Genomic DNA, 15,923 nt, shown 5'->3' with positions numbered 1-15,923 from the left:
TCTCGCCTGGACTATGGTAATGTTCTCTTTCTGGGAGCAGGCAAAGAGGTAATCCGTAAATTACAAACGGTCCAGAAAATGGCAGTTCGTCTGCTGTGTAAACTACCCTACAAATCTTCCATGTCCCTGTACCGTCGTAGCCTCCATTGGCTTTGCATTGACAGTCGCTGTAAATTTAAGGCTCTTTGTCTTATACATAAAATTAATACTTGCAAGGCCCCACAGTACTTGAGATCTTTAATTCATCCGTACCTTCCCTCCCGCACTCTTCGTTCATCCAATCAACATAAACTTTAGATTCCTAGGACGAGGAGAGCCAGAATGGGTGGTCGATCTTTTGCTTTTCTGGCACCATCCCTGTAGAACTCTCTCCCTCTGTCTATTCGGATTGAACCCAATTATCTAAAGTTCCACAGAGATGTAAAAACTTGGCTATTTGATCCATAATCTTTACAACATGCACATCTCCCTTGTTAGTTTAGCTCCGGGAAACCTCCGGGTAGCTGCGCGCTTTATAAAATTAAATATAATAATAACAATAATAATAGCGCTTACTACCCCTGACGAGGTGTCAAATAGCTTTTTCGGCGAGTAGCACACTACTCCCGAACATAAGAATGATTAGTGTTGAATTAGTATAGTGAAAATGTGAAAGTAATTTGAGTGGTGGATAGGTTAGTCAGTTATTTGGATTCAGAGGGATAGCGGAGGGATAGAAGAGGAAAACAGGTCTGCATTTATATAGCGCTTGTTACCCCTGATGGGGTGTTGAAGTGCTTTTGTTTGGAGAGTAGCACTTATCAGGTCTAAAGAACAAAGAAGTACCAAAAAGTGTGACTGAGCATGTGTATGACAGCAAAAAAGCATACTTGGCAACCTGGAATAAGCCTATTTTCCGAGAAATGCTTGATATCAGACACAAGCATTCTTGAAGAAATTTAAAGTGTAACATCATAGGAATGCAGGAGAAATATTCACCCAGCCATGGGACGTCATGTCTTAGTCATGTTTGAATGCTTATATTTTTTGCTACGTTCAGTGTTTTCTGGTAAATGCACATTTTCAACTCTGTGCACATTATTCTCCCCCTACCAGTGTGCCCCAGTAAAGTCTATACTGTGTTTAAGTATTTTGATAAATCCATTCTTCCTCCAAGTATGCAATCTGAATTCTTATGATTGTTTGTTGGGCTTTTCATTGTTTAACTTCATTACAAAACATGAGGCACAATATGGTAAACTTTATATTAGCCGATAAAAAAACAAAAAACACATGACTTAAAAATACCACCCTCTCCTCAAAATGATTTTTCTATCCAGCTGCCGCTCCCGTTTTAAATAACACTTTTCTGGATGACAAGATACTCGCCTACCTCTACCCTCTGATGTCCCTAGCCCATACTTACTAGCCCCATGTCCCCTCCAATGCCCCATGTGTCTCTTTACATTTTCTCTTTTTTCAGGTGGTCACGCCACCTTTCATCTTAAATGTCCCCTCCTTCATCCTATCAAATTCCTTCTCTTGCTTTTCTGGGATACCTCTCTCCCACTTAAAATACCAGTCTCTGCCACTGCAGCTGTCGCTCTGTCCTGACTCAACAGGCCCCTTCCACTGACCTGTGTCATTCTCGAAAGCCTTGGCTCTTTCTTGGGATACCTACCCACGCGACTCTCATCAGATGACCCTCATCTCATCCATCAGGTGCTTTATTTTAAACCCACTGCCCTGCGCCCACAGAGTATTCTCTACTATAATTTGCATGCCCCTTTCTTCTTCTTCAGATAACCCCTCGATTTCGTCAGCTGACTGTGCTTATACCCCTTCACTTCTGAAAGCTCTCCTCAGTTGTCCCCTTTCTTATCTGCCAGCTGCTGTGCTATACTTTCCTTTCCATCTTTTTCGCATAGAAGAAAGGGAAAGCCAGAGTAAATTGTGCTTTTTGAAGAGCTTCCTTTTCTTCCTGTGCACAGCTTCCTGGCGGGTGAAGTCACACCAGAGGAGCAACTAAAGTAAAATGTCGGAGGGGCGAGTTGGGAGTCTAGGAAAAAATTTCTTCAAGCAGAAGTCAGAGTGGAACTGCAGGAGCCCTCTAAGAAGGGGTGAAACACATCAAACCCTCATTACGAAGCAAAAAGGTCTTTCAAATACCTGTGAAGTACTCGGGTGCGGCTGTGTGTGTGTGCCCGGGAAGTTGTCTCAGCCCGGGCTGCCACACACGACGGGGGTGTGGGGGCTGAAGACCAATGGGCATTTTGCTCCTGGGTCACAAGTTGCTCTGCCTTGGCGCCATGGCGTTACTGCCCTCCTTGTGAAATCACCAATATGTGACCATGCGCCGCAGTGTAGAAATGCGATGCATGCTCATATGACTATGTGTGACAGCGAGTACTGATACTCTATTTGGTAACGGAGAAGTGCCGGTACTCTTGGGGAGAAAAAAGAAGTGCTGGTACTCCGTAGCAGTGAGTACCGGCCCATTTAAAGCACTGATCTTAGTTGCAACCCTGGCAGAAATACGTCAGGAGAACTGGGGCTAGCTTGTGCAAACACTGGCCAAGTCAAAATATCAGTAACATGCCCCTAGAGCCCGCAATAGAGTGAACTCAGTAAACAAGACAAAGAATTCAACTATATCCAATGCGGCAGATTTACAAGCCCCTTGTGCCTCTTTTACGCCGCCGTTGAGTCACTTTTGTGACGCAGCGGCGGCGCAAAAGATGCGCCATGTGGCGGGGTATTTACAACCTGACGCATCTGGGAGATGCATCACGTTGTAAAGCCCTGCACCAGAAGGAGGCGTTCCGGCACAGGGGGTGGGGTGGGGGGGGGGGGCGTTCTGGCGCAGGAACGCCTACTAAAAGTGGCTGAGTGAAATATACAAGATTTCACTCAGTCACCTTTGAGTCCATGCTGCGTCTAAACCCTGCGCCTACTTGAAGCAGGCGTAAGGATTGACGCAGCATTGTAAAAATAGGTCCCCCCCCCGAGAATTGCTGTAGCTGCATCGCGCTTGCGACGCAACTCCAGCAATGCGCCGCCTTTACGGCACAGATGCGTCACTCCTCTGTGCCGGTTTTGCCCCATGGTGCGCAGCATTGTAAATGCAGCGCATCCATGGTGGCGGAGGCGTGGCGCACAATAACTGGCGCATCCCTGCTGATATGCAGGGATGTGCCAGTTATTGTAAATCTGCCTCATACACTCTTGGAATGTCGCAGGCCTTGAAAACCTACATGGCGATCCTGAGACAACAGCCTTTTTAACTTTGTATGACATTATATTTATCCAGAAGTAATGGCGGGAGAAGGAGACATCAATAGAAGGATACTGGGAATTCTATTACCCCGCAACTAGATCACACACAAAGGTGGGGCTTTCAATTTTTCTTTCATCCTGCTGGGATTTTGAAGCCAGGGAGCATGTCACAGGCCATTAAAACAAACAATGTGCGAAAATCGAAAATTGACAACAAAAGCAGATAATCAGCAACTTATTCGTAATAAACGCCTATACAAATCCATTAGCTGTAGAGAAAATTCAGTGTGTGAAGAAATTAGAACAACTGCTAATCGACATTTAAACGAATGCCCATTTCCTGCTAGCTGTAGACTTCAATTTAAATCTGTTACATAATCCCCATTGAAGCATTGCAGAAAAAACAGGACATTCAGTGGCTGATTCCTTCACAAGTCTCACGGTCACAAAGAGAAGACTCTCTGGGGTGTACCCTACTTGCAGCCCTAAAGGTCATGTCATTGCGACCATTAAATGGACACTTTATAGAAGACCAACCTACCCGCCCTACTCACCGATGTCTGAAAAGGTCTGCAATGTTGGATAACATCTTCAGTTCTGGTACTCCCTTCAGCACCATTTAAACTTAAGCCATCCAGTTGCGCTGTGACAGCGAGCATATGCCACAGGTGTGGTCATTACAAACCTCAAACAATTCCAATTCAATACTAACAGTGATAGGCTCAAAAGAATTACAACATAACGGGAGACAGATTAAGTGAAGCACGGAAGCTTTCACTGGAGAACACTTCTATCTGACCAGGAAATGCCTTTTATCAAGTGACCATCAGTGACTGGGAAGTGCTGATGCAAAAGCTACTCGCCATCCTGGACAACAGCCAACAAGGCCCTGCTCTTGTAAATGTCGCGAACACTAAACCCTAGAACATAAAAAACTGAGGGGCATATTACCAAGCAATAGTGATAATTATCGCTATTGCTTGGTTAGAGACAAAAAAGTTACCGCTGAGCTGCGGCGATTTTTACCGCAAATAAACCTTGGTATTACCAAGGTTTATCGCAAATGCGATAAAAATCGCCGCAAATGAATGAATATCGCTGAAAAGTCAGCGATATTCATGCATTACCGAGCTAATGCTCTTAGCCATGTTATCCACCTCCCATTGGATAACATGGCTAAGAACTGCTCAGGGCAGGTGTTAGCTTTTGGAGATATTCGCGCTTAGCGCGAATATCTCCAAAAGTTGGTAATAGGAGATAGCGATGTTAGCGACTGTTTTCAGTCGCTAACATCTTGGCACGCCCACTTTGCATGTCATTAGTGATAAATATCACTGACATGCAAAGTGGGGCCAAGATGGTCGCTATCTCCTACTTGCTGTCGCTAACTGGTGTTAGCGACAGCTAGGTAATAGGAAGATAATTTTATCTCCGCTTTCTTGGCTTTTAAAGCCAAAAAAGCGGAGATAAACACCCTTGATAATATGCCCCTGAGGATGTTAAAAAGAGCAGTAAACAAAAAGGGTCAATCTCTTTAAACATAATCAAATCCCAATTTACATGTTGAGGTCGTAACCCTGCGTAGCTAGTAGAAAAAAACTATTTGGCAAGCCAAACGACACTACGAGGAATCGCTGAATTGTTCATGGCATGTCTGAACCAAAATGCAAGATGTTTCAGGATAATTGTAAACAGGTTGAAGAGTGATTTAATTTCAACTACGACAAAGGGAATAACGTCACTGCAGAAATTTGGAAAAAGCACATTACCATGCTATAAAGGTATATCTTTAATGCTCAATCAATTGTCAGCCTCAAGCAAACATGGGCAGTTTCTCAGATTGCGGTAGAATTGTTCCCTTATATCAGATTTTTTTCGTGAATCAGATTCACTCATTCTGAGACTTAGAGAACGTGACTATCCACGAGGCCTCCTGAGGAAATCTAGGAAAAGAGCGTGGTACTGTCACAGGGAGATACTTTTGGAGGTCAATCCTAACAAAAATAAAATGAACGAAAGGATTGTGTGTGTCTTAACCTTCAGTGACAGGAGTAATGACATAAGGAAAATCATTACAAATAATTGGCCCTTGATAACTGATGACATGGGAGCTAAAGACCGCCTCTCTTTGCTTTCAAAAGAGGTCGTAACATAAAAGATCAGGTTGTAGGTTCATTTCTGAGGGCTCCAAAAGTACCTGACCTACATACACAGCTTAGGTTACCACCTTTACAGGGACATTACAAGTGTAGTACTTGTAAAGCTTGCGAATTGGCTATTGAGCAAAAGTAATTCGCTTATCGAGAAAAATGTTGTCATCTGAAACATCACACGAACTGTAATTCCACGGGTGTAATTTATATCATCATGTGTTGCATTCTCTGTTGTAAAGTGACTATTGTGAATATAGAAAACGTACACTGTATGGTCTGTGCAATATGTTGAACAGCCAGTTGTGATACTGTTTGCTTAACAAATGTAATTTATGTTCTGTGAAATGTGTATAATATCTAGCTGTGATGCCTACAATTGCGTATTATGCATTAATCTCTAAATGATATAATTAAGGGATATGGTCAACAACTTAAGAAATCATTGGAACTTTCGCTGAAATGGAGTATTTTGAAAATACTGTTTTTGAACTGAATCTTGGCTTAGTCCATATGAGAACTATAGGATTAATGGAATGTCTTAATCAATTGTTGCTTTACATAGCTCTTGTATAATGTACACTTTGCAGATATTCAGTAATATCTTTCGGTTTTCAGAACCAATGTCTGTAATATCACTTTAAGATGTTTCACTGTGCAATTTTCAGTCCTGAAGCGAGATATAGTTCCATTTTGCGAATTTTTGCACAAACATTTGCCCAGTTATTTTAAGATGCACTTCAATCATATATTGGCACATGCATCAACAATGCCATTTGCGATTCCTTATTAGCGAAAAATAAGGATTTGCTAATAAGGAATAGCAAAAGGCTATGCATGTAGAAAGGGCTTAAAAAATAGCAATTTCTAAACGTTCCTTAATTGCGACTCGCAAATTGCGAGTCGCAATTAAGGAATACCTCCCCATTCATTTCTATGGGCCTAGAGGCCTATAGAAATGAATGGGAAGACATTCTCAATGTGCGATTCTATAGTTGAGAATCGCAAATTGAGATTGAAATTCCAAGGGAGCAGGGGTGTCAAAAAGACACCCTGTTACATCCCTAAAATCTGCATCTGAGTACATCTTGCACACACACATGCCCCAAGGGCATGTGTGTGTGTAAAATGGAACTTTGAAAAATGCACTTTAGTGCATTTTTCAAAGATTTGCAAATTACCATGAAGTTCATATTCATGGTAATTTGCACCCTCTATTAGCGAAATAGCTAGTTTTTTGCATTAATGCATTGCATTTAAGGAATCTCAATTTGCGATTCCTTAAATGGAATGGCAATTTAAGTAATCGCAATTTAGAGATTACTTAATTTGCGATTTTTGCATTTGGGATGATGCATCCCAAATGCAAAAATACTGGTCGCAAAGGGGCCCGTTTGCGACCGGTTTTTGCTTTGATGTATGTGGGCCTTAATCTGTTATTTATTTGTGAGGGTTTAAAATCTATTTTTGACCGTTTGGGATCCGATAGAGATTCACTTTGAGATCTCCGTACATTTTTGAAGTTCCAGTAATGTTCTCAGGTGAATCATTACCTCCCAATGTCACCTCAGATTAGGAAACATAAGGCCATTTGTAGGTAAATTGCATTTACCGATTCGTAAATACCGAATTTTACCGATTCGGTATTTACAAATCGGTAAATGCTATGTAGGTATTTTTACTGAAATACTTACCGAATCGGTAACATTCGGTAATTACCGAATCGGTATTTACCGATTTGGTAATTGCCATTGATTCCTATGGGCTGAGGCCCATGGGAACCAATGGCAATTACTGAATCGGTAAATACCGTTTCGGTAAAATTACCGATTTTACAAGGGGAACAGGGTGTCACTTTGACACCCTGTTGCACCCCGGATTCAGGCTTGTGTGCCATGTGACACACATACATGCCCTTAGGGCATGTATGTGTGCCACATGGCACAGGTGTACATGCACAGATGTGCATGTACACAGGAATTCGTTATTTACCATCAAATAGAATTTGATGGTAAATAGCGAATTATTTAGGGCCTGTGACACTGTTTTCAGTGCCACCTACATCCCATATTACCGAATCTGTAAATTTACCGAATCGGTAATTTACAGAATCAGTAAATTTACCGATTCGGTAAATTTACAGATTCGGAAATATTTTGGCCCCCTACATCTGATACTCCAAATACCGGTCGGTAACAGTCGAAATCGGCCGTTACCGACCGGTATTTGGCCTCCTACATATGGCCCATAATGGTTTCGGCTGAGCCATTACGATGTATATGGTTTCTATGATGACGTGGTGAAACCTCTTACGTGTACGCCATGACGGTCACGTTGATGTCAAGTACATTGCGGACCACAGACTTCTAAATGTGGTGGAGATATTGACTCAGGTTCTCAATACTTCTTCAATTTTGATTGAAAGTGGCTCACCGGCGGGAGGCAGGAACTGTGTATTTAGTATCATGACAAGCCCCGACCCCGTGCTCAATGTTAGTAACGGTTTTTCTTACTGTTCTGCTTTAACAGCAATCGAGGCAGCACGTCTGCGCCTGATGTATTTTTGAATACAGGACACTTCCCTGGTTGCGAATAGACACTGCATACGTTGTAGATAAGATATTTGCCTGCCCAGACTGTGCAAGTAAGTGATTTCTGTAAACTTTCACTTAATTAATGAAGGTTTACTTTTGATAGTGACGAGGATGGCCCATTTGGAAAAGAACTCTTGATGAATTTGCCCACTCGATCCCTTGGCGTTTTTATTTAATTAGTGGCCTGGAAGGAGGTATGTTTTTTGATGATATCAAATGTTGTCATATATACAGGAGAAATTGGACAATTAATAACTGCGTTTTTCTATAATTGATCCACTCAGGTTCCTCTTTGACCTTGGTATTGATTTTTCGCAATGGAGGTCTGTCCTTAGAGTGTGCCCATTTGTAAATATTTGGAGGCATGACTTACTGATGCAAGAGGTGAGTCCTGTGCTCGCTATAGCGTTGTTAATAACCTAAATGAAGGACTATATCATTAATAAACGGTCCTATTTATGTTATCTTTGCGATATTGAAGGTTATTAAAGGTGAAATTTATTAATGAGATCCCTCCTCTTGACTTATCTGCACTCCAAGGCACTTCATTGGGGTTTCACGGTGAGCACTTCAGTAGAGAGTCCCACACTTTATAATGTTCTCCCTTATTTCTGTAATGCCGAATTTTAATATGATTACATTTGTTCTTTTGCATAGGCTACACACAGTCCTGATGAAGACCCCATATTGACGAACTGATATTTTGCGCGACAAGTGAGGGGTCGAAACGTCGTTGTATATTAAAAACGAAACGTCATAAAGTCAGTCTTGAATACGAACTTGTGGAATTTTATTTTTGTATTCAACACAAAATCTGCCTCATAGGTTTCCTGACGTTGTATGAACTAATAATTTTTATATGTGATTATTTTTGGGTCTATTTCATTGTGTTATGCTTTATATATGTAATCATTTATGCACTGTATTTGTATTATAATTTTTGTATTGATTGTGTAAATATATATGTGTTTATGTGTGTGTGTATATATTATGCCTTCAAATACATATGAATCATTTGATTTGTTCACGTATGCTTATTGAATGTGAGAATTTTGAAATGTACACTTTATCATTGAATGATTGTCCCTCTGCTGGTGGGTTGGATTTAAGCTCCCAAGCAATCATCATGGAACAAGTTGTCAAACAGTGGTGCATATTAGCGCCTACCTCTTTTAACCTGTACATGAGCATCTTGGCTCATGCACTAAACCAAGCAAACAGTCATGCTCTAAAATTAGCTAACCAACACATCTCTTCAATATGCCGATGATGTCGTCCTGCTGAGCCAAACATTGTTAGGGCACCAAAGACTGCTACATGTCTTCGACATGCACCTCCAGGCAAACAAGATGAAAGTTAATCACAAAAAAAATATTGTTATCTTTGGCCGGAAAAAGAAAAAAACTCTACTCTCATCTTAACAACCACCGCCTGACCATCGCAAACAAATATAAATATTTGGTATGCTGGCTAGATGGCAAAGGAGATCAACTACTACATCTTAATTCATTAAAACACTTTCCCTACTGTTGCACTCGCTGGAGTGGGAATAGTATTTTTTATCTCTCCGCTATCCAACACTTTCCTTACTGTTGCACTTGCTGGAGTGGGAATAGTAATTTTCACCTCTATGCTATCTAACACTTTATCTACTATTGCACTTGCTGGAATGGGAATAGTAAATTATTCCCCCACCTATCAAACACTGTCCCTACTGTTGCACTCATTGGAGTGGGAATAGTAAATAATTCCCCTCCTGTATGCAACACTTTCACTACTGTTGCATGCACTGGTGTGGGAATAGTAATATTTCCCCTATGCTATCTAATACTTTCCCTACTGTTGCACTCAATGTAGTGTAAAATGTACTTTTAAAAAACAATACACATTCTAATATTTTAATTTATTTAAAAAAAAAGAAATTTGTTACAGGTGTATATTTTTCTATTTTTTTTAATTAGTTAAAATAATTATTTATGAATTATTATTAGGTAAAGATATATATATTACATTTTATATATGTATGTTTAATTTATTCTTACATTCAATGTATTACTTATAATTGTTAAAATGTACAAATAACCCTAATTTTTTTTAAGTTAGATATATTATTTAATTTATTTACATTATTTTTTAGACATATAAAAAAAGATATTTTGTACTTCGATATTTTTAACAACAATATTTGTTTTCCCGATATTTTAGTACTTACCATTATGAAGATAGGAGGTCGATATTTTTTACATTGATATTAATGTCCCGATATTTTGGTAACACAATATTTTTGTACTCTATATTCTGTCAGTGATCCATATAAGACCTGGATGGTTGAACAAGTGTATTGTACTGTATTGTAATTGCATTTATATAGCACTTACCACCCCAGATGATGCATCAAACTGCATTTTCAATGAGTAGCACGCTACTCCGCAACCCACAAAGGATTAGTGTTGAATTAGTACAATGAAATATTAAAGTAATTTGAGTGGAAGATAGGTTAGTCAGTTATTTGTATTCAGTAGGGTAGCGGAGGGATAGAAGAGGGAAAAAAGTTTGCATTTATATAGCACTTGCTTCCTCTGATGGGGTGTTAAGGCGCTTCTTTTGGTGAGTAGCACTCTACTTCTGGACCCATAAAGTATTAGTGGTGAATTAGTATAGTGAAATATGAAAGTAATTTGAGTGGTGGATATTAGTCAGTTATTTGGATTGAGAAGGATACTGGAGGGATAGAAGAGGGAAAAGGTTTGCATTTATATAGCTCTTGTTACCCCTGATGGTGGGTTGAAGAGTTTTTTCAGCGAGTAGCAAGCTACTCTGGAATCCATAAAGGATTAGTGGTCAATTGGTATAGTGAAATATGAATGTAATTTGAGTGGTGAATATGTTATTCAGTTATTTAGATAAAGAAGAGTAGACAAGGGATAGAAGAGGGGAAAAAACATTTACATTTCTAAAGTGCTTGCGACCCCTGATGAGGTGTTAAAGCGTTTTGTTTCGGCGAGTAGCATGCTGCTCTGGAACGCATAAAGGATTAGTGGTGAATTAGTATGGTGAAATATGAAATTTGAGAAGTGGACATATCAGTCTGTTATTTTGATTGAAAAGGATAGTGGTTGGATAGATGAGTGAAGGATTTAGACTTTTTTTGGGATGTCATGGCATTAGTAGGAGTCTTGGGATGAGTAAAAAGGGATGTGAAGGGGGAGGGTTTAGAAAGGCTTGTTTTGGGGGACTGGTATAGTAAAAGAGGTTTCAGATCGTGCAAGGGGTAGAGTAGGGAAAGTCTGGAAAGAGCTATTTGGGGATCATAGTGGTGGTATGGGGTTTGGAATGAATGAGAGACTAGATGTAGAGGATATATTGATATAGTGATATGCTGAGAAATAGGGTAGTGCATTGGAGGGTAGTAGAAATATGTTTGAGATGAGTGAGAAAGTTGAGGTAGAAGAAATTTTGAGAGAGGTACATGTTGAGAAATAGGGTAGTGCATTGGATATGCTGAATTAGAAAAAAGTAATAAATATATAGATCCATAAGTACATGGAAAGTATATAGATGCATAGAGAAAGCAAGTAAATGTAGATTAAAGAGATTAAAAGAGGTACCTGGTGAGAAATAGGTAGTGCATGGAATATGGTTTTTCCTTTAGAAAAGTAATAAATATATAGATCCAAGTACATGGAAGGTATATAAATGCATAAAGGAAGTAAGTAAATGTAGATTAAAGATGCATTCAATAAACCCTCATTTTATAGGGTTGCACTTAAAGATTGATTGTATTTGGGTTTTTTTCAAAAATAATTATTCTACATGTTTAAACAAAGCAAAAGACATATATAGGTACATATCCATAGTACAAATACATGCTTATAAACAAAGGGATATGCTGTATATTTTTGTTTGCTTATGGTGCTTATGTGGGGAAGAGCCAATTCTTGAGTAGCTTTCTGAAGAAAAGGTGATTGTCATTGTATCTTATGTTGGGGGTTAAAGAGTTCCATAATATGGCTGCTTGAACAGAGAACAATATTCCACCCATGTTTCAAGTACAAATCCGACGTGTCTGCTTTGTCCGTGTAATGATTTGCCAGTTTGTCTTCAAAATCTTGAGTAACCGGATGAGTTCCTTCCAGACAATTTAGTTTCTTTTTTTTTCTGAGTAAGTAAAGTGTCCATTTAATAGAGTTCTCTTTGTCTGAGGACCCAACTGACACAAGCAGCAGTTGTGATACAATTTTACAATGTACAGCAAAATACCTGTATCTTACTAGTATTAAAGTGCTTACTCTTATACCAAGAGTAAGAGCTAATAATCCCATTATAATACTCTAGAATTCTGAAGAGCTACCCCCCATGCAATATTGCAAGATTTATATACATTCCCTATTTTTTACATTTGTATAGACATTTAAATATCTTACAAAAAAAGTTTCCATTGATGTATATAGTTGAATTAACATAGGCTTAAAAATGTATCTTTTTTTAAATTTAAATGTTAGCATTCATTTATTTCAGTATGTAATAGGTTTGAACAATTGAACAGCATTGATGCCCATATTGCACAAAGCAGAAGGCACTTGTCCTGTGGGGTGTCTTGTTTCATAAACGGTCGTAGCCTTGAGCAAGTATAGTTCTTAGAGATGTCGTAGTGCATCCTCTTCTGTTTCATACAGCAGTCTCCGAAAGCCCAGCATCGTAAAGCAGCAGAGTTTGTTAAAATAAAATTGATTATATAATTGTGAACAAATTAGAATGTTCTATTCCACCTTGTCCCCCTTCCTCTCCAAAAACAGTCATACAGCATCTTGTGCCCCGGCTCATTAATCTAGAACCAAGCTGAACAGGAAAACCCACCATTGTTCAATAAGATTCACACTGGTTTCCATTCTCTCATAAATTATAAAATGTTGCTAAATTATGATGCTAAAATACTCTGAACACTGGGGAAGATGTTCGACATTTTGTGCCATTGAGAAAGTACGTATTATAAGTAAGGGCTAATTATTCCAAGGAGCAGTGCAGTTTCCAGCATTCCTTTCTCTCTACTGCTGAGTAAGTAGTACAGTCCTCGTGGCCTTCATTTTCTCCAAGCGTTTCACTAAGTGGATGTTGGTCATCTCCATTTCTTCTATCTTGTCTGGTACAGTTCGAAGCTCTCGCTGAAGTTTTCTCTTTTCTGCTTTAAGTTCATCTTCCACCTGTTCAGCATTCTCTGCAGCAGATTTATACCTCATCACCTGTCCTTCGAGTCTTGCAATATTTTGCTCCATTGTTGTAATATCTTGCTCCGCTTTCGAAAGCTTAAATTTGTATTCACTAATTTGTCTGTTGGCATCTTGTTGCATCTCTATTAGCTGCAAATCAGAACCATTTTCCAGTATGGCTGAATCTGTGGTTTTGTTTTCATGCTTTAAGTTCTTTTGGCATTCCTCTTCTAAATGAAACTTCAGCTTTCTGATCTGTGACAGTAATTCATCCTTTTCTTCGGCTATCTTCCGTAGCCTTACATCTAAAGGCCCCTTGCCTGCAGATTCCAAAACATGGGCAGGTCCTCTGAAACCACAGTTATTGCACCAACCACAGGATCGTGGTTTTCGGTGTTCCGTCGGGGATGATAACCAACCCATGTTTCTCTATCAGTTCATCTTTCTGTCAAATGCCTTCTTTAAGTTCATCCAATTTATGCTGGAAAACACTACATGCATGCTTTTGCCTTTCCAGTTCCCTTGACTTCTCTTTGTTTTCTCTGTAGTACTCTGCCATTTGTTCTTCCATCTCTTCAATAACATCCTTTAACATATTGACTTGATAATTCAAATAGCTTTTCTCATTATCTAGCTGGGCATTGGAAACCATGGCTTTCTTATATTTGTCTTTGACTTCAGTTATAAATTCTTTTAGTTCTTTAAGTCCCTGCATGTATCTCCCTTCTCCATCTTGTATCTGGTCCTCAAGATCATAGATGTCCCGTAATTCACTTAAAGAAGCATCAGGATCTATCAAACTGCTGGTATCACCACTGCCACGTCTTGAGGAAGAGCCACTGAGGGGAGTAAAAGACCCAGGCAGTCCAGAGTTAGCATTCCTAGATGATGGCCTTGAAAACGTTTCTGAGTTTTGCTTTTCTGCCTTCCCTTCCAGCTCTTTTTGTTGTCTTTCCAATTCTTGCATTCGTATATCTCTTGCTTCTGCACAGACTGCTTGCTTGGCTCCAAGTCTTGCTTCAGCCTCTCTGGCAATGTGACTTAATGCTTCATCCGCTGCGGATAGTCTGTCTTTAAAAGGAGTGCGTTTCCATCCATGACCAGGTGTCCCCATTTTTATTTCTGCTTCGTAAGGTTTTACTTTAAGAGGGTTTAAAATAAATCCACGAACTTCAGACCAGCCAAGGGTCCTAAGCTGCAGGCCGGACCCCAGTCACCCCCAGATGCGACAATGCCTCCACAGCACTAGGGTCAGGGCAGGGTGACTGCTCCTTAGCCCCTGGGCCGGGGACTGTTGTCCTGGCAGCTAGCGGTGACTGTGATGCGGGCTCCCTGTGCCGCGACCCTGGAGTCTGGCGTTCCCCGACCGCCCGGGTTACACTGTGGCGGCTGTGGCAGCCCGGGCAGGAAGAGGGTGGAGATGCTGCCGTGGCCCTTGCTGCCAGCACCGGATGCGGCTCACAGGGCAGAGGCCAGGAATAGACTGCAGCAGCAGCATGAACATTATAGCCCTGCAGCTGTAGTGGTCTGTGACATGCAGCGTATTTAGACATGGAAAACGGACAAGCACTGTCCAAGGAATTCCCATGTTCACGAAAGCGTCTAGGCAACTTAGTTTCAAAGGGAGCCATCAAGCGGATATCTATACATATTATCCACCACCATCGGGTTCTGTAACCACGTACGCTGCCCTTGTATACAATCCTTAACCATATCCTTTTTCCTTCTTCCCTACTCGCCACAGTACCCGGCTGGGTCCACTGTAAGTAGCCTTACCTCATGCATGGTTGGCACACGTTCCATCACTGAGCCATCAATCTTAAATCTCAAGGTACCAGGCTCTTTCTCTTGTAGTCCTCAGTGCAAGTCATATTTCCTGACACGCAGCTCACACCCTTCTCTCACCCCCACAGAAGTCCCACACCGCCCCAGTCCTGACGAGACCCTCCATCCACTAATGGGTCAAAACGCCGTCGACGCTCATTGGGAATGAACCGAAGAATCAGTGTTTACAATTTAAATAGTCATTGTGTACATTATTGAATATCGCTTGAATGGTCATTTTCCTTTTTCCCTTGTAAAATATCCCTTGCTGAAACCGTGTACATAATTGTCACTTGTTTTCACTCAACTGTATGCTTAACCACTCCCTCGGTTCACACTATACACTTGGGACACCTTTCACACTTTTCCAAAATACTACATGTGAAATGCAAAATGTAAATAATTAAGCATTTTTTCTCGCAAAAAATACAAATGATGGTACAATATTGGTGTTATGAGTTATGTTCTTTCCCTCCTACATCCTCAGCAACCTTCACACTATTATTAGACATTGTATTGTGTATTGATTATTGATCATACATTCATTGCTCCACTGGAACAACTGTTATTTTATATAAAATACGTACCCTGGTTCCTAAGTGAGTAGGGTTCCCTTGTTCTTCTTGTGGCTGTAGTGGTCTGTGACATGCATCGTATTTAGACATAGAAAACGGACAAGCACTGTCCAAGGAATTCCCATGTTCACGAAAGCATCTAGGCAACTTAGTTTCAAAGGGAGACCAACATGATGATGACTCTAAGAGGTCCACTCAGTTGTGTGGACTGGAAAGACATGCACTGATTTGGGAAATGCTGCTGACTGTGTGTGTGTGCTGGCTCAAATGTATAATACCTTTAATATGTGTTTGTGGCCGGCGGAGCCTGTTGTAACT

The 15,923-nt window shown here is 40.4% G+C and overlaps 1 pseudogene; it reads right to left on the bottom strand.

The window, feature by feature from the left end:
• Nucleotides 1-13,025: 13,025 nt before the first annotated feature.
• LOC147663340 (leucine-rich repeat flightless-interacting protein 2 pseudogene) lies at nt 13,026-14,423 on the bottom strand (annotated as a pseudogene).
• Nucleotides 14,424-15,923: the final 1,500 nt, after the last annotated feature.

Source organism: Lissotriton vulgaris, unplaced genomic scaffold (genome assembly GCF_964263255.1).
Source record: "Lissotriton vulgaris unplaced genomic scaffold, aLisVul1.2 SCAFFOLD_10070, whole genome shotgun sequence".
Classification (NCBI taxonomy): Eukaryota; Metazoa; Chordata; class Amphibia; order Caudata; family Salamandridae; genus Lissotriton; species Lissotriton vulgaris.
Note: the sequence above shows the minus strand (reverse complement) of the source record. Positions and strands in the feature narration are given on the sequence as shown.